We start from the raw sequence: 19639 nt of genomic DNA, 5'->3' as shown, positions 1-19639 counted from the left end.
GAGAAATCTTCCAGCTATATGTACGCCACTCCCCCAGTGGAAAGGACTCAACACTTATAGTATTCGTTAATGTCTGATTGCTGTGTGAGGAATACACTTACAAAGAAATCTATGGGTACTCTTACAATAGCTGCCAAGAATAGCAACATTGTTTTACATACGCTAAGCTGAACTTCTAACAAACAGCATTTGAATTGCTTTCTCTTCTGCTTGCTACAATGTTTCCTTGCATGCAGCTTTATATGTCAGCATTTCCACGATCACAGCACTATTAAGAAGATATCATGCAGTGTGCTTTATGCTACAACTCTACACTTCTGCTTATTCCTTTCTACAGCAAAGCTTTGCATGACGAACTAACAAAATACCAAAAAGCATAATAAGGGCACATACTGTCTGTATTTATTGCAAAAAGTCGCTTAAATGTGTTTTGTTGAGTGTAAATAAAGCCTAACTTAGAGATCACTTAGATCCTGGTAGATATTACCACTTTTTGTACTGCCCGGTATTATACTCTCCTTAATTGGAGTACTGTGAGCAGCTGGGTGTAGTGAGTCTCGAATTTAAGGCTTTACATTTCATGCCTGTATACCACATGTGGATAAGATACGTGGATGATGTCTTCCTAATCTGGGAGGGATCAGAGAACATTCTAAAAGAATTTGTTCGAACCCTCAACATAAATAATAGCAACATTTCACTAACCCTGCAATATAGTAAGGAGGAAATTTCGTTCCTCGATGTCAATGTAAAAATTGAACAAGGAATGTTAGTGACTGAAAACTTTCGGAAGAGTACTGCTACTAACAGTCTCCTCTTAGCTTCAAGTCACCACCCAACACACTTGATAAAAGGCATTCCAAAAGGGCAATTTCTGCGGCTTCGTAGAAATTGCTCGACAAAAGAAAGGTTCCTAAAGCATGGCGTAGAGATGCAAAAAAGGTTCTTAGATAGAGGATATTCTAAGCGAAATGTAAAGAAGGCATTCAGCAATGCTGCACATACAAATAGAAACACACTTCTTGCACAGAAAGAAAAACCAATAGATTCAAAAATAAGGCTAATCACAGATTATAACTGTCATTGGAATGCTTTAAAGGAGATCCTGGCCAAGAATTGGAAAATTCTTGTGAGTGATGTGGGAGTATCAAAAGAAGTTGGAGCCTATCCGAATATTACTGCAAGACGAGCTAGCAATCTGAAGGATAAGCTAGTAAGAAGTCAATATAGGTCTGAACAGAGACAGACAGACTGGCTGACAAGACATAGGTCATCTGGCAACCACCCTTGTGGTCGTTGTGTGGCATGCAAATTTATGGTAAAAACTAAAGATTTTGGCACCCGTTCAGGGAAGAGATACAAGTTAAAACACTTTACTAATTGCAATACTGAAGGAGTGATCTACCTACTCTCCTGTAACTGCCCACGTTTTTATGTGGGCAAAACGAGGAGAGCCATAAAAGACCGAATTACTGAGCATCGAGACGATGTAAAAAACAAAAACCAGAAGAGCAATGTCGCAAAACATTATGAACTGGTACATGATTGTAATCCTGATTCTCTGAAATTCATCTGTATAGATAGAGGAATCACCAATGGCAGAGGGGGCGACAACGACAAGGTCCTCTTGCAAAAAGAATGCAGATGGATCTTTGAGTTGGGGACCCAACTGCCTGATGGTTTAAATGATAAACTCGATATGGCCTGTTTTCTATAGGACAAAATGAATTCCATGAAAGCCCTGCTCTAAAAAACATTTTTTCTGACTTGTATTTTAAAACATTGTAATCAAAATATAGTATATGAATAAGGGAAAATAGGTGCTATATACTAAGATATGTTATTCAGCTAAAAGGATATAAATTCTAGAGTTACCTTTTTGCTTTTAAGTACAGCACATTTCCAAATTGGTGTCTGTTTCCATTTAGTTGCTTTTAATTTCATGTTTGTGTTCAACTAGATATGCATTGTATTTTCACCTCCAGCAGGGGCGCTCTTACAAATTACTATAAAAATAGGACTGAAGGAGTCCATTCAATATACCGCCCTGACGAAGCCCGGTGTGTTTAACAGCCCTGCGGGTGAAACGCGCGTCGGCATTGGTTAAGCCGACCGGCCTACGTGGTGCACGCCACAAACACAGCCTCCTAACCGCATGGTAGATGGTACCTGCGGTGCAATATACAGAAGTGTAACAACGGCATTCTGAGGATCGGAGAAACGACTAGGACACACTATGCCACAGTGATACGTCTGAATGAATAAAGCAAGGTCGTATGTGTCACAGTAGGGTTCACTAATATGAACTGTACTACGGTCGAATAATAATATGGTTACCTGTGAAAACTGCATTGTCTGATTGCTGTGTGAGGAATACACTTACAAAGAAATCTATGGGTACTGTTACAATAGCTGCCAAGAATAGCAACATTGTTTTACATACGCTAAGCTGAACTTCTAACAAACAGCATTTGAATTGCTTTCTCTTCTGCTTGCTACAATGTTTCCTTGCATGCAGCTTTATATGTCAGCATTTCCACGATCACAGCACTATTAAGAAGATATCATGCAGTGTGCTTTATGCTACAACTCTACACTTCTGCTTATTCCTTTCTACAGCAAAGCTTTGCATGACGAACTAACAAAATACCAAAAAGCATAATAAGGGCACATACTGTCTGTATTTATTGCAAAAAGTCGCTTAAATGTGTTTTGTTGAGTGTAAATAAAGCCTAACTTAGAGATCACTTAGATCCTGGTAGATATTACCACTTTTTGTACTGCCCGGTATTATACTCTCCTTAATTGGAGTACTGTGAGCAGCTGGGTGTAGTGAGTCTCGAATTTAAGGCTTTACATTTCATGCCTGTATACCACTATACGCTATTCATTACATACCATATTGTAATTACGATAATAAGCTGTGACCTGCTTCTGTTCCTGATACCCTTAGTTAACCTCTTAGATCCCATTCTTTCATACCTGCCCAGGTTATACCTCTTTAAAAGGGGTTCTGTGAGCAGCAGGGTGTAGAGGTTATATATAGGTGTCAATCTACAAATTTATGTAGTGTTTGGCTGTTTTCCATGTACTAAATGCGCACCCCTGACCGGTCAGGTTTATATTACTAACTCTAGTATATTTAGAAGTAAATTTTGCTTTCTTTTCAAACTCCCTTTAACGAATACTATAAGTGTTGAGTCCTTTCCACTGGGGGAGTGGCGTACATATAGCTGGAAGATTTCTCTGTTCACAATTGGATTAAAGAATTCACTGTTTAAAAACATATGTTGGTCTTATGAGCTTTATTTTCTAAAAAGAGTGCTGAAATCCCTGTCTTTTCTTAACTAGGACTACACTCCTAGATTTCTCTCTCCTCTTTCTTAACCATGATAAATAATTTGTAAGGGTCTGCACCATTACAATTAAAATACTGACAGAACTAGAAGTTTTACTGTCGGTTTTTCATATATAAGCTCTTTAACAGCAATTGCGTTCCCTCTGATATTTGTTATTGTTTGTATTGTATACCTGGGATACTTGGGCCTAGGCCCATATACTTTATAAGGTTTCCAGAGTGGAAAACCCCATTAGCTGTACACTATTGGCCTTTTCAATTGTGAACATTTAGGGATTTCTTTGGGCTGTTTGTGCAAAACTTCACGGACGTTAAGGTTACAACATGGCTTTCATGCTGTCCGATGAAAACTGGGAAGCTGAACTTACAGCATCTCTATCTATATCTAATCTAGAAGAGAGTCAGGATAAAAACAACACACCAGTAAATATCTATGGTGCCTTTAAAAACTACAAGAAATTACTGGTCAAACAAGTAAAACTCAGAGCAGAGACGTCTAGTCTTGAAAATTATATAAAAACAAAGATCATACCCAGAGGCCTACGCCTAAGGCTAGACCCTGGGACAAATTTGAGAGAAGATGAGGGTGGGGAGGAGTTTATGGAAGATTGGAACACAAGTCTTTCGGACTGTTCCATCATCCTCATGAATAAAATGGTGAAACGAAACAAAGAAAGACTAGAAAAAACTATAAATCAAGCTGAAGAGTCTCTAAAAATAGTTAACATGTTTGAAACAAACTCTAATTTTGCTAAATTGAATGATGAAATAAAAGAGCAGATAGCAAGACTACAAACAGACATAAAACTAAGAAAAGGAAGAAAATTTTCTAGAGACAATGATGACTATAAATACAACAAAGTTTATAGTTATCAATCAGCAAGGGGAGCCTATGATTCGGGCACAGATAGCTCTGACGTAGAAATAGATCATTCCAGAGGTACCCCAGAAAATAAAAATTCTTTTTTAGGGGAAGGAGGAGAGGCGGTAGGAAGAGAAGGAAGAGGGGGGACAAGTTCAAATTCAGAAGAGAGACGATATCCCTCCAGACAACGTCGCCAACAGAATTACGATCAAACCCAGAGGAACTACTCCCAGGGCAGACCCCGAAGACCTCGGAGTCGCAGGGGATTCTAAACCAACCAGAAAATGACTTGCAAATTATCAACCTATCTACCTTTAAACTTGGCCTATCTCATGTTGAGGTTCTTAAAAAAGGCTTATCATTCTGTCCTACAAACACCCTTGACAAATTTAACTTTATCAAGGACCTTCATCTTTTTGCTAGACGGGTAGTCCTGTCGCAGATAATGAAAGGAAAGAGCAGACATCTAGTGGAAGATGTATCTCTTACTATGGAAGATAATGCCTCAATTATAGATCTCCAAGTTCTACTGGCTGAAAACGAAGGGAGTCAATATGATCCCTCACAAGCCATTGATACCAGTGAATGTAAAACGATTAAAACTAATTTTAAAGCAAAATCTAAATATATGCCACAATTATCGATGGTACCTGCTGTTAACATCTTTGTGAGGCAGGTAGAGAGAGAAGTGGCGAATCTTTCCTTCACTGGATTAGTAAATGATAATCTAAGCAAGTCAGAAAGAAAAGCGCTTGGAGAATTGATGAGTGCTAAAGGACTGATCATAAAACAGGCGGACAAGGGCGGTAACTTAGTCCTATGGGACGAAAGTATGTATGTCCTTGAGGCTAAACGCCAACTTTTAGACAGAACCCAATATCAATGTCTAACCTTCAATCCTACCTCCTCTCTGCAGTTTTCCCTCTTTAATATGCTAAAGAGTGCAAAAGAGAGGAAAATCATTACTGCAACAGAATTTAAATATCTTTACCCTGAACATCCAGTGATGCCAGTATTTTACTGCATCCCCAAAATACATAAAAACTCCACTAATCCTCCAGGCCGTCCAATAATTGCAGGAATAGGCAGCCTCACAGAAAATCTGGGGAACTATATTGACCACTTTCTAAGACCATTTCTGAATACCATGCCATCCTTCATACTAGATACTGCAGACTTCCTCAGGAAAGTAGATGGACTATCGGTTCCTCAGGAAGCTTGGTTGGTATGTTTAGATGTTGAGGGTTTATACTCATCCATCCCACATGAAGTGGGAATAGAAGCGTGCAAGCACTTTCTCATGACAAGAGGCACTAATGTTCAAAACCACACAGATTTTGTGGTGGAACTATTAACATTTGTGCTTAATAACAACATATTTATTTTTGATAATAAAATATACAAGCAAAAAAGAGGCACTGCAATGGGTGCCACATGTGCCCCAACGTATGCGTGCCTACATCTGGGAAAGTGGGAAATGGATGAAGTGTTCCAAAACCCTCTTTTTGAAGAAAACATCCACATGTGGATAAGATACGTGGATGATGTCTTCCTAATCTGGGAGGGATCAGAGAACATTCTAAAAGAATTTGTTCGAACCCTCAACATAAATAATAGCAACATTTCACTAACCCTGCAATATAGTAAGGAGGAAATTTCGTTCCTCGATGTCAATGTAAAAATTGAACAAGGAATGTTAGTGACTGAAAACTTTCGGAAGAGTACTGCTACTAACAGTCTCCTCTTAGCTTCAAGTCACCACCCAACACACTTGATAAAAGGCATTCCAAAAGGGCAATTTCTGCGGCTTCGTAGAAATTGCTCGACAAAAGAAAGGTTCCTAAAGCATGGCGTAGAGATGCAAAAAAGGTTCTTAGATAGAGGATATTCTAAGCGAAATGTAAAGAAGGCATTCAGCAATGCTGCACATACAAATAGAAACACACTTCTTGCACAGAAAGAAAAACCAATAGATTCAAAAATAAGGCTAATCACAGATTATAACTGTCATTGGAATGCTTTAAAGGAGATCCTGGCCAAGAATTGGAAAATTCTTGTGAGTGATGTGGGAGTATCAAAAGAAGTTGGAGCCTATCCGAATATTACTGCAAGACGAGCTAGCAATCTGAAGGATAAGCTAGTAAGAAGTCAATATAGGTCTGAACAGAGACAGACAGACTGGCTGACAAGACATAGGTCATCTGGCAACCACCCTTGTGGTCGTTGTGTGGCATGCAAATTTATGGTAAAAACTAAAGATTTTGGCACCCGTTCAGGGAAGAGATACAAGTTAAAACACTTTACTAATTGCAATACTGAAGGAGTGATCTACCTACTCTCCTGTAACTGCCCACGTTTTTATGTGGGCAAAACGAGGAGAGCCATAAAAGACCGAATTACTGAGCATCGAGACGATGTAAAAAACAAAAACCAGAAGAGCAATGTCGCAAAACATTATGAACTGGTACATGATTGTAATCCTGATTCTCTGAAATTCATCTGTATAGATAGAGGAATCACCAATGGCAGAGGGGGCGACAACGACAAGGTCCTCTTGCAAAAAGAATGCAGATGGATCTTTGAGTTGGGGACCCAACTGCCTGATGGTTTAAATGATAAACTCGATATGGCCTGTTTTCTATAGGACAAAATGAATTCCATGAAAGCCCTGCTCTAAAAAACATTTTTTCTGACTTGTATTTTAAAACATTGTAATCAAAATATAGTATATGAATAAGGGAAAATAGGTGCTATATACTAAGATATGTTATTCAGCTAAAAGGATATAAATTCTAGAGTTACCTTTTTGCTTTTAAGTACAGCACATTTCCAAATTGGTGTCTGTTTCCATTTAGTTGCTTTTAATTTCATGTTTGTGTTCAACTAGATATGCATTGTATTTTCACATCCAGCAGGGGCGCTCTTACAAATTACTATAAAAATAGGACTGAAGGAGTCCATTCAATATACCGCCCTGACGAAGCCCGGTGTGTTTAACAGCCCTGCGGGTGAAACGCGCGTCGGCATTGGTTAAGCCGACCGGCCTACGTGGTGCACGCCACAAACACAGCCTCCTAACCGCATGGTAGATGGTACCTGCGGTGCAATATACAGAAGTGTAACAACGGCATTCTGAGGATCGGAGAAACGACTAGGACACACTATGCCACAGTGATACGTCTGAATGAATAAAGCAAGGTCGTATGTGTCACAGTAGGGTTCACTAATATGAACTGTACTACGGTCGAATAATAATATGGTTACCTGTGAAAACTGCATTGTCTGATTGCTGTGTGAGGAATACACTTACAAAGAAATCTATGGGTACTGTTACAATAGCTGCCAAGAATAGCAACATTGTTTTACATACGCTAAGCTGAACTTCTAACAAACAGCATTTGAATTGCTTTCTCTTCTGCTTGCTACAATGTTTCCTTGCATGCAGCTTTATATGTCAGCATTTCCACGATCACAGCACTATTAAGAAGATATCATGCAGTGTGCTTTATGCTACAACTCTACACTTCTGCTTATTCCTTTCTACAGCAAAGCTTTGCATGACGAACTAACAAAATACCAAAAAGCATAATAAGGGCACATACTGTCTGTATTTATTGCAAAAAGTCGCTTAAATGTGTTTTGTTGAGTGTAAATAAAGCCTAACTTAGAGATCACTTAGATCCTGGTAGATATTACCACTTTTTGTACTGCCCGGTATTATACTCTCCTTAATTGGAGTACTGTGAGCAGCTGGGTGTAGTGAGTCTCGAATTTAAGGCTTTACATTTCATGCCTGTATACCACTATACGCTATTCATTACATACCATATTGTAATTACGATAATAAGCTGTGACCTGCTTCTGTTCCTGATACCCTTAGTTAACCTCTTAGATCCCATTCTTTCATACCTGCCCAGGTTATACCTCTTTAAAAGGGGTTCTGTGAGCAGCAGGGTGTAGAGGTTATATATAGGTGTCAATCTACAAATTTATGTAGTGTTTGGCTGTTTTCCATGTACTAAATGCGCACCCCTGACCGGTCAGGTTTATATTACTAACTCTAGTATATTTAGAAGTAAATTTTGCTTTCTTTTCAAACTCCCTTTAACGAATACTATAAGTGTTGAGTCCTTTCCACTGGGGGAGTGGCGTACATATAGCTGGAAGATTTCTCTGTTCACAATTGGATTAAAGAATTCACTGTTTAAAAACATATGTTGGTCTTATGAGCTTTATTTTCTAAAAAGAGTGCTGAAATCCCTGTCTTTTCTTAACTAGGACTACACTCCTAGATTTCTCTCTCCTCTTTCTTAACCATGATAAATAATTTGTAAGGGTCTGCACCATTACAATTAAAATACTGACAGAACTAGAAGTTTTACTGTCGGTTTTTCATATATAAGCTCTTTAACAGCAATTGCGTTCCCTCTGATATTTGATATATATATATATATATATATATATATATATATATATATATATATATATATATATATATATATATATATATCTTCTAAACAAAAACCCAGAAACACTGAAAACTCAAGCCTACGTTATCCATAGCTGCAACTGGCTTAAAAGAAATGTTTTTTCAAGAAAAGCTTGCAAGGTAAAAAAAAACGCAGTAAAAATAGCTTAGAGGAAAATAACACCTCAGATGTCCAATAAACTGTCACTGACAAACCCCAACGTGACATATAATCTCATTTCACCATTTAGATGGCTTTGTCAGGTGTCTGTAATTATCACTATTATATTGAACGGCTCAAGATCACTAAAGCTTACTGATAAAAGAGTGTACTCCGTAGTAAGTGAAAAATATAAAAAGACTTACAGCAACACTTGTTATTTTTCTCCAACAGTAATTTATGTCTAATTATGTTTTAATTATCTTTTAGTGGTATATATATATTATATATATATATATATATATATATATATATATATACACATACACACACACTCACGGAAGTGCATTCTCAGGAACGAACAATCAGCTCAATAACTTATCTTGTTCTATGGCGATTTACCACCTGGGTGCAGCTTCTTTTTAGCCCAGTAATGCTTTTCACAGAGTAGAACTTTCCTGTCGCATATCAGTCTAAACTCACCTATTAAGATTAGTCCAGTGGTGAAATACCAGGCAATTCCTCTCTGAAAAAATGGAACAAAGCAGCCCATACTTGTCTAAGCAAACCCCTTTTTTCCGTAGGCAGACATAATACACACAGGGCAAAATTATAAGTCGCATGTCAAATCAGTTGCGAAAACACAGTGTGTGTTTTGGCTTTTTCGTATCTGGGGTTGCGCAGCTATTACAAGTTGCAAAATAACTTATTTTGTGCGCTAGTTAAGCCGCGTAATGCAAACAGCCAAATTGCGTGTGCGTTTACGTATTCCCCCATAAAAGTTAATGGATAAGACAAATATAAAAAAGAAAACACACAAAAACCCTAATAGGCTGCACAAAGCCCTTGACGTATTCTCCTCGAAAAGTGTACATAAAAATGTGATTATTTCTTTTTGTGAAAATGTTTTATTTATTTATAAATAAATATTTCTCTTTATATATCTATAGCGTGATATGTATATGAATATATATGCCTAGATATCTCAAGATATGCGAATATCTCTTTAAAAATCCTTCTGAGATATTGTTTAATGTGCATAAGATTGTAATGTAAAATATTTTCCTTATCTCCATAGATAAACATTTCTGTATACATATAAATCCATGTTTCTCTATGTTTGTACGAGTATGTCAATGTAAAATCCCTGCGTCTGTTTTTTTTTCTAACACCTGAGATCTCATATCTTTGAGCCCTTATAACTTTTGTGTGCAATATTTTTTTAAAAATAATTTTTATTAGACAGTATTAATATGAGTGTAACTGTACTTTGTAATGTATTTTTGAAGTGTTTCGTGAAACTTTTATTTTGCGCAAAACTGTTAACTACAGCTCGTCGAGCGCGGAAAGGATTGTTGCATAAAAGGCGAATGTGCGCACTATCGTGATTTTTCAAAACTTGTAATGGCTGCGCAATTGAAATTCATTGTTAAAAGACCATATTACGTGTTAAAAAATCCTAACACGCGCACTCTTAGGAACAAAAAAACAGCTCAATAACTTGTTAGCTATTTCAATGGCGGCAGCAGCTTCTTTTTAGCCCAGTAATGCTTTTCCCAGATTAGAAATTTTCTTTCTGTATGTATTTAATCTTTCTAAAGGGAAAAGGGGAAAACAGACATATAGAATTAAAAAATATAGCTGTACCTCACTGACGAGGCCCAATGAAGGCAGAAACTATCATCTGGGATTGCCATGTTCCATGTTCAGAGAGGAATTGACTGGTATTTTGGGCTGCACTGACCTTATTAGGTCGGATCAGATTTATATACTTTAGGAAAGTTATTGAGCTAAAGGAAGCTGCACCCAGGTGGTAAATCACCATAGAACAAGCTAACAAGTCATTAAGCGGGTGTTCCTTCCTGAGAGTTCGCTTCTCTTTCTGTATATATACAGTTTGTTAGGTCTTTATCAAGAAAATTCCGTAAAACTGGATTATATTTTCAATCTTTAAAAATGTTGGGGATTTTGCTATAAGAAACAGATATTGACAACTTAAAATTAATAAATTAATTTGTAGTTTATGGTGGCTAAGGGCTTTGACACCCAAAAGAATTGATTTGTGTATAATTTTTTTAAAGTGATGGTAAATTCGCCCAAACTGCTCCACATATTTGGAAAGGTCTTCTCCTAACTAGCACATCGATATGCTTATTTACTAAAAAGTCATCAGTACACTAAATAATGGTAATTTTATTCCTGCTACATTACCTCAATGAATGCAACCTCTCTCTACGATTTTTGATTATGCTTATTTGAGTGGCCGCTCTTCTAGCCAATCAGAGCCTCCCCATGTGCCCCATGTAAATGTATAGCAGCACGCTCCCATGCTTGGAACTCTGTCATCAACTTGAAATCCGCATGCGCTACTCCTTACGCTATTTGTGCAACAGAAAAAGTGAATTTGCTTTACCGGTTGTGATTCACTTGGATCCATCTACAAGGATATCAGCACGTGTAGTATCCGTGCTCCACCAATATTTTATCTATTATTTGGTGAGTTTGTAAATCAATCTAAAGGATTATGACAGCAAATTTACTTCTGTTGCGCAAATAGCGTAAGGAGTAGCGCATGCACATTTCAAGTTGATAACAGAGTTCAAAGCACAGGAGCGTGCTGCTATACATTTACATGGGGCGCATGGTGAGGCTCTGATTGGCTAGAAGAGCTGCCACTCAAATAAGCATAATCAAAAATCGTAGAGAGAGGCTGCATTCATTGAGGTAATGAAGCAGGAATAAAACGAATATTATTTAGTGTACTGAAGACTTTTGTATTAAATAAGCATATCGAGATGCTAGTTAGTGGAAGACCTTTCCAAATATGTGGAGCAGTTTGGGCGAATTTACCATCACTTTAAGTTTAATGCAGATTTTCTTTTTTTGAAAGTTTCTTTTTTCAAGCGGCGGAAGAAATATTTTTATGACCTTTATTTAAAAGACTATTAAATACAGAAGAACTGAATAATAAGCAAGTGTGTTATAAAAACAAAATATAATAGCACTGACCTTGAATTTAAGGGGACTTAAAAAACTTTGAGATGGCAATATAAAATTATAAATTGTTAATATATATAAAAAAAATAACTTCCCTTTAAATAAGCAATATATTTTTTTCTGACAAATTTATAAAATTATTTCCATTTGCTCTTCGTCTGTATCAGCCAATCACAGTTTCTGATACTTATATACTGTGATGTCTTGCACATGCTCAGTAGGAGCTGGTGCCTCTAAAAGTTTGCATATAAAATGACTGCGCAGAATTTATTAATAGAGGTTTATTGCAAAGTCTCTCAAAACTGTATGCCATGGACGAGATTACATATGTGGCGATGGCCGCAAAACCCAGCGTTGAAAATGTTTACTCTAATCGAGCGATCACATATACGGCGCAGCATACAAGTTACGCGCGTATATCTTACCTGTTGCCCGAAGTTTTTACTCCCATAAACTAACATAGAACCGGCGTCACTAGTCCATGTCATATATTCAGCGTAAGGACTTACGTGCGCAGAATGAAGAAAATGTACTCCTTTTTCCCCTCGCCACACATAGACAGACACAGCAAGCCTTGCGCTGACTATAAAAGTACCGTAACTCCCTGGAAGCCTTAACAAACACCTAACACATGCACAATATCAACTCCTATTTTGTCATCCCCCCACATCTCAATGTGTAATAAAATGTATTAACCCCTAAACCACCATCCCCCACATTGTAATAACTAATAAAAGTATTAACCCCTAATCCACCAACCCCCACATCGCAAATGACCTAATAAACATATTAACCACTAATCCGCCAACCACCACATCGAAAACTACCTAATAAACATATAAACCCCTAAACCGCCAACCCCCAACAACGCAAACTACTATATAAACCTTTTAACTTCTAAATCGCCATCTCCCAACAACGCAAACTACCTAATTAAACTATTAACACCTAAACCACCAACCTCCAAAAACGCCAAGTATTAACTTTATAACTAAGACCCGTAACCTAACACCCCCTAAGTTAACCCCAATTAAAATAAACTTACATAAAATAACATAATACTAACTTAAATATTAATTAAAAATTACTAAAAATAAAAAACATAAATTACTTTAGAAAAAAACTAACATTACGCAAAATAAAAAACCTAACATTACATAAAAAAGCTAAGATTACAAAAATAAAAAACCTAACATTACAGAAAATAACAAACAAAATTATCCAGAATAAAAAAAGTTATTCCTAATACCCCAATAAAAACAAAAAACCTGCCCCAAAAACAAAAAAACAAACAAATCTAACTATAAACTACCAATAGCCCTTAAAAGGGCCTTTTCGGGGGCATTGGCCTAAGTTTAACAGGTCATTTAAAAAAAAAAAAATACAAAGTACCCCCTAACATTACAACATTGCATTCGTATGATATGATCAGTCAATAGAATGTAAGCAGCTCTCATTCTATTGGCTGATTTGACATTTTCAGCCAATAGGAATGCAAGGGTACCCCAATATAAATCTTCAGTGTGCGGCAGACGATCGCATGAAGAGGACCTCCACGTTGCAGATAACCGCATCCGACCACCGCTCCGTGCCTCTGACGACCGATCCGTACCTCCGGCAAGAAGATAGAAGATGGGCCCACGATAAATGAAGATGGGGTTGGCTGGATGAAGACCTTTCACCGCCGGGAAAAATATGGATCTCTGGACTTCATCAATTGTGAATACCTATTTTGGGCTAAGTGTTAGGAATTTAGGGTTTTTTTGGCATTATTTTTTTTTTTTTAGATTAGGAGGCCTACTTATCAAGCCGTCAACCACAAATACGCTGGAATTCCGCAGCGTAATTGTGGAGAGCTTGATTCCCCTTAGTTATCAAAGCCTACAGACCAGCAAAAGTTGAAATCTGTGACGTAACATACGATCCGCCGGTCTCAGTCCAATACAGATCGATGCTTACGTCATTACAGATGTTCCGAATGCAAATTCAGCACTATCTGACTACTTTTGCTAGTTAACAAATACCTACCAGGTACGCTTGCCACTATTCCGGCCCAGTGTACCTGATTTTCAATCCATAGGAATCAATGGGAGTATGAAAGCAGCGAAAGCTTATGTTCGCTGCTGCCCAATATCTCATTGATTCCTATGGGAGAATAAAAGTTATGTTTACACCTAACACCCTAACATGTACCCCGAGTCTAAACACCCATAATCTACCACCCCCTACACCGCCGCCACCTACATTATACTTATTAACCCCTAATCTACCGCCCAACACCGCTGACACCTACATGAAGTTATTAACCCCTATCCCGCCGCTCCCGGAGCTCACCGCAACTAAATAAATGTATTATCCCCTAAACCCCTGGCCTCCCACATCACTAGCACTTACTAAACCTATTAACCCCTAAACCACCAGCCCCCCACATCGCCATAAACTAAATTAAACTATTAACCCCTAAACCTAACAACCCGATAACTTTACATTAAATATTAACTTATCCCTATCTTATAATAAATTTAACTACCTTTTGATTTAAATTAAACTATATTAAACTAATAATGGACCTACCCTAACTATTATACTAAAATTACATTAAACTATATTGAACTAATAATTAATCTACCCTAACTGTTATACTAAAATTACATTAAAATATATTAAACTATTACTTAATCTACCCTAACTATTATACTAAAATTACATTAAACTACAAATTTAATTAACTATATTATATATTTAAACACCTAACCCTACTCAAATAATTTAAATCTACAATAAAAAAATACAAAGTTACAAAAAACTAACTAAGTTACAAAAAATAACAAACACTAAGTTACAAAAAAATAAACACTGTTACACAAAATAAAAAAGAAATGATCAAATATTTAAACTAATTACACCTAATCTAAGAGCCCTATGATAATCTAATAATAATAAAAAAGTCCCCCCAAATTAAAAAAAAAACCTAACCTACAATAAACTACAAGTAGCCCTTAAAAGGGCCTTTTGCCCCAAAGAAATCAGCTCTTTTACCTGTAAATAAAAAATACAAATACCCCCCAACAGTAAAACCCACCACCCACACAACCAACCCCCTCAAATAAAAACCTAATTAAAGAAACCTAAGCTCCCCATTGCCCTGTATCCATTTGGATTGGCATTGCCCTTAAAAGGCCATTTAGCTCTATTGCTGCCCAAACCCTAATCTAAAACTAAAAACCACCCAATAAACCCTTAAAAGAACCTAACACTAACCCCTGAAGATCCACTTACAGTTTTGAAGAGCCAACATCCATCCTCAAAGAAGCCGGGAGAAGTCCTCATCAAAGCCGGCAGAAATCTTGGATGACATCATTTAAAGGAACATACATTGTTCAAGAAGAGGTCGAAGGAAGAGGATCTCTGCATCGGATGTCTTGAAGATGGAGCCGCTCCGCGCCAGATGGATGAAGATAGAAGATGCCATCTGGGTGAAGACTTCTGCGGGCTTGGATGAAGACTTCGGCCGCTTGGATGAAGACTTCTGCCAGCTTCGATGAGGACTTCTTGCATGTGTGTTATACATGTGAAATAAAAGTATTTTGCTTAAATAATACTGCCGTGCTGCTCCTGCTTCTATTTTTATATATTCTATAGCAGTTGGTTCCTGCTTTTTGAGCATTGCACCTTTTGCCCTTTTGCTATGCCCTTATGCTGGTTTTTGTGGCGTCTGACGTCACTATCGTGAGCCCAGGAGGCACCCAGTGAGGGGTTTGGAGCGGCCTGCCGACACAGTTAATAACTTTATTTAGCTGCAGTGGGCTCCAGTAGCGTCGGGATAGGGGTTAATAACTTTATTAGAGTTGCGGTGGGCTCCGGGAGCGGCAGTTTAGTATAGTGGCGGTGCTTAGTGACAGGGTATAAATAAAGCTGTGAAAAAGCCGAAGAGCAGCGAGATCGATGACTGTTTAGTTAACAACAGTCCGCTGCTCATCGCCCCGTACTTAGTGCGCAGCTTTTTGACAGCTTTTGATATAAATATGGAGAGCGTATTCAGGTCCGCGGCCGCGATGTTAGGCGATGTCAGGCGAGCGTATTGGTGCCGTGGAATGCAAGTAAGTTGATGGCTTGATAAGTAGGCCTCTATGGCTTTTTTAATTTTTATGGGCTGTAAAAGAGCTGTATGTCCATACAAATGCCCTTTTAGGGGGAATGGGTAGATTAGGTTTTTTTTAAGGTATTTTATTTTTATTTTGGGGGGTTGGGTGGCTGGGCTGGTTGTAATGTTAGGGGGTACTTTAGATTTTTTTCAGGGAAAAGAGCTGTTAAACTTAGGGTTATGCCCTACAAAAGGCTCTTTAAGGGCTATTGGTATTTAATTGATAGATTTGGGTTTTTTTCTTATTTTGGGGTGGGTTTTTTGTTTTTAAGGGGGTATTACATTAGGAATAACTTTTTATTTTGGATCAGTTCTTTGTTATTTTCTGTAATGTTAGGTTTTTTTATTTTTGTTATCTTAGCTTTTTTTGTAATGTTAAGTTGTTTTTTTAATGTAATGTTAGGTTGTTTTTTCATGTAATGTTAAATTATTTTTGGGGGGTAATGTTTTTTTTTTGTAATTTATGTTTTTTTATTTTTTTGTAATTTTTATAAATTTTTAATGTAGTTAGTATTTTTTTTATTTTATGTAAGTTTATTTAAATTTGGGTTAAGTTAGGGGGCTTAGTAAATAGGTTAATACTTTGCATTGTGGGGGGTTGGCGGTTTAGGGGTTAATAGGTTAAGTAGGTGTTTGCATGGTGGGGGGTTGGTGGTTTAGGTGTTAATAAATTAATTAGGTGTTTGCATTGTGGGGGTTGGCGGTTTAGGTGTTAATAGGTTAATTAGGGGTTTGCGTTGTTAGGGGATGGCGGTTTAGGTGTAAATAGGTTAATTAGGGGTTTGCGTTGTTGGGGGATGGCGGTTTAGGTGTTAATAGGTTAATTAGGTGTTTGTGTTGTTGGGATATGGCCAGGGGCTTATTTTGGCATAGGCAAACAAGGCACTTGCCTAGGGCAGCAGATTGGGAGTGGGCAGCACCTTATATTGGCTATATTTATAAGAAACGTACTGTTATTTTAGAAATATTATATAGATAAATAATGGGAAATTTTTGCCCAAATAGCTTACATTCTAGGGGTATAAGAGACTGCCCATGGAGCTTACAGTTTAGAGGTAGCTCTATTCAGCTAGCTAATGCTTTTAATTCTATTGGCTTTCAGCAGTTGTGTTTGGGGAAGTATTGTTTCAAGAAATCTGTGGGTTGTTTTTTTTTTAATATATATATATATATATATATATATATATATATATATATATATATATATATATATATATATATCAGCAATAGATAGATAGATGTTTGTGTGTGTGTGTGTGTGCATGTGTGCATATGTGTATAACTCTGTGTGTGTGTATATGTGTGACTGTGTGTGTGTATATGTGTGACTGTGTGTGTGTATATGTGTGACTGTGTGTGTGTATATGTATATGTGTTACTGTGTATATATATGTATATGTGTGCATTTTGTTTTGTATTTTCTTTGGGGGTGGTTGTAGGGGGGCAGCAGAATTTTGTGTGCCTAAGGCAGAACAAAACTTAAATACGCCACTGGGGATGGCAGTTTAGGGGTTAATAGGTTAATTAGGTGTTTGCTTTGTTGGGGGATGGCAGTTTAGGGGTCAATAGGTTTATATAGTGGTTTGCGTTGTGGGGAGATGGGGGATTAGGGCTTAGTAACTTTTATTAGTAGTTGTGATGTGGGGGGATGGCAGTTTAGGGGTTAATAATTTTTATTAGTAGTTGCGATGTGGGGGGATGGTGGATTAGGGTTTTTGAATGGCGTTTTGACGGGTCGGTTTCATTTTTTTAGACGGATTAGATATTTACGGGTGATTTCAACTTTTTTTATTTTTTAACTTACCGCAAGATGATATAATAGCAGTCACTGGCGACACCAGAAATGTGTATTTGCGCACATTTCTGAACCTTGCCAGTTTGTTCCACTTACGGCAGTATAGCATCTACTGTCACCATTTATGTGATTCACCCAATGTGCGATGTGAACTTACAGGCAACATGTAATCTTGCCCCATATCTGATAAAAGTTTAATTTTGACTTTAGTGTGCTCAGATACATGCACTCTCCTGAATCTACCTAGATATGCCTTCTAGCAAAATCTACCAAGAGAATTAAGTAAATTTGATAAAAGAAGTAAATCAAAATATGTCTTAACATTGTATGCTTTGTACATTTTATCTTTCATGTCCCTTTAAGTCTTGTTAATCCCTTTTCTTCTCTAATACCCTCTACCTCTGCTACACACAGGCTACAACATCCATTTGTTTAATCAGCAGGACATCATCCCGATTTCTAAGTTGATGAAACTTGTCACCAGCTTTTAGTGTTTCACATATTCCATGACAACATATCTAGTCAAGGATGCACACAATCTATGTTAAAACATATTTCTGCAAGTATCTTGTCTTGATTCCCTCACTTTACCTTGTGAATCCCCACATATAAACCTCTCCCTCAGTAATGGTATATTCTCCTCATCCCTTAAGTATGCACTAGTCACACCTATCCTCAAAAAACCTTCTCTTGATCCAACCAATTACCACCCTATTTCCCTACTCCTAACAAAGGTAAACATATCTCTTGTTTCTGGTTATGCTGGGACCCAATGTGCAGAGGTAGAGAAGAGGGTTTTACAATTAGCCAGTAGGAGCAGTCCAAATAGCAAGCCGGGGGTCAATACCAGTAATCAGGCCAAAAAGCAAACACAGCAAGTAACGGCAAGGCAATAGAGCAGTCCGGATAGCCAAACCAGGGCTCAATACCAGTAATCAGTCCAATCAGCAAACACAGCAGGTAGGGTCAAGGCATTAGAGCAGTCCAGATAGCCAAGCCATGGGTCAGGAATCCAGGAACAAATAGGGTATAAGGAAACAGATTGCCAGGAAGACCAGACACTAAGTGCAGCAATGTTCAAGCACTGATTAAAGGGAGTTGCTGGGTTTTATAGGGAATGACTCCTCCTTTGGGAGTGGTTTATTAGCAAGATAAGATTCAATGCAAAGAAAAGCACCTGTATCTTTACTGGCTTGCAATACCTGCTTTTCGCCACATAGGTTAGTGGAGCTCACATTCCCTTTTCCTGCAGCATGTTGTTGTGTTTTAGGCCTAAAGCCTGGGGACTGAATTAGTGGAAGCACAGGCAGAGAAACAGCAGATGACAGAGAGGTTGAGAGAAGAGGACCTATTCCGGCACACTGGGTCGACTGCACAAAGATGGACAGGACACAGACTTCACCCAGGGCACAGTATGTTGAATCAGCATCAGAACGAGGATCCCATAGGAGCCTATGGCAGCACACTCTCATGAACTCAATTCTTCCCAGCAATGCGAATGGGAGGTCAGGTTCGCATTGCTAAAAACTTGTAATACCAGCGCACATTAGCGTTCACTGGTATGACTCAGTGGAGCGCAAATTTTAGTGTTCCACTTGCCCTTAAAGGGACAGTCTAGTCAAAATGAAACTTTCATTATTCAGATAGGACATGTAATTTTAATCAACTTTCCAAATTGCTTTTATCATCAAATTTGCTTTTTTCTCTTAGTATTCTTAGTTTAAACTAAACCTAGGCAGATTCATATGCTAATTTCTAAGCCTTTGAGGGCTGCCTCTTATCACAGGCTTTTTAAATTCCTTTTCAACATAGAGACAAAGTACACGTGGGCCATATAGATAACACTGTGTAC

Source organism: Bombina bombina, chromosome 5 (genome assembly GCF_027579735.1).
Source record: "Bombina bombina isolate aBomBom1 chromosome 5, aBomBom1.pri, whole genome shotgun sequence".
In the NCBI taxonomy this organism is placed as follows: domain Eukaryota; kingdom Metazoa; phylum Chordata; class Amphibia; order Anura; family Bombinatoridae; genus Bombina; species Bombina bombina.
The sequence above is the reverse complement of the archived record's forward strand: the minus strand, read 5'-3'. Positions refer to the sequence as shown.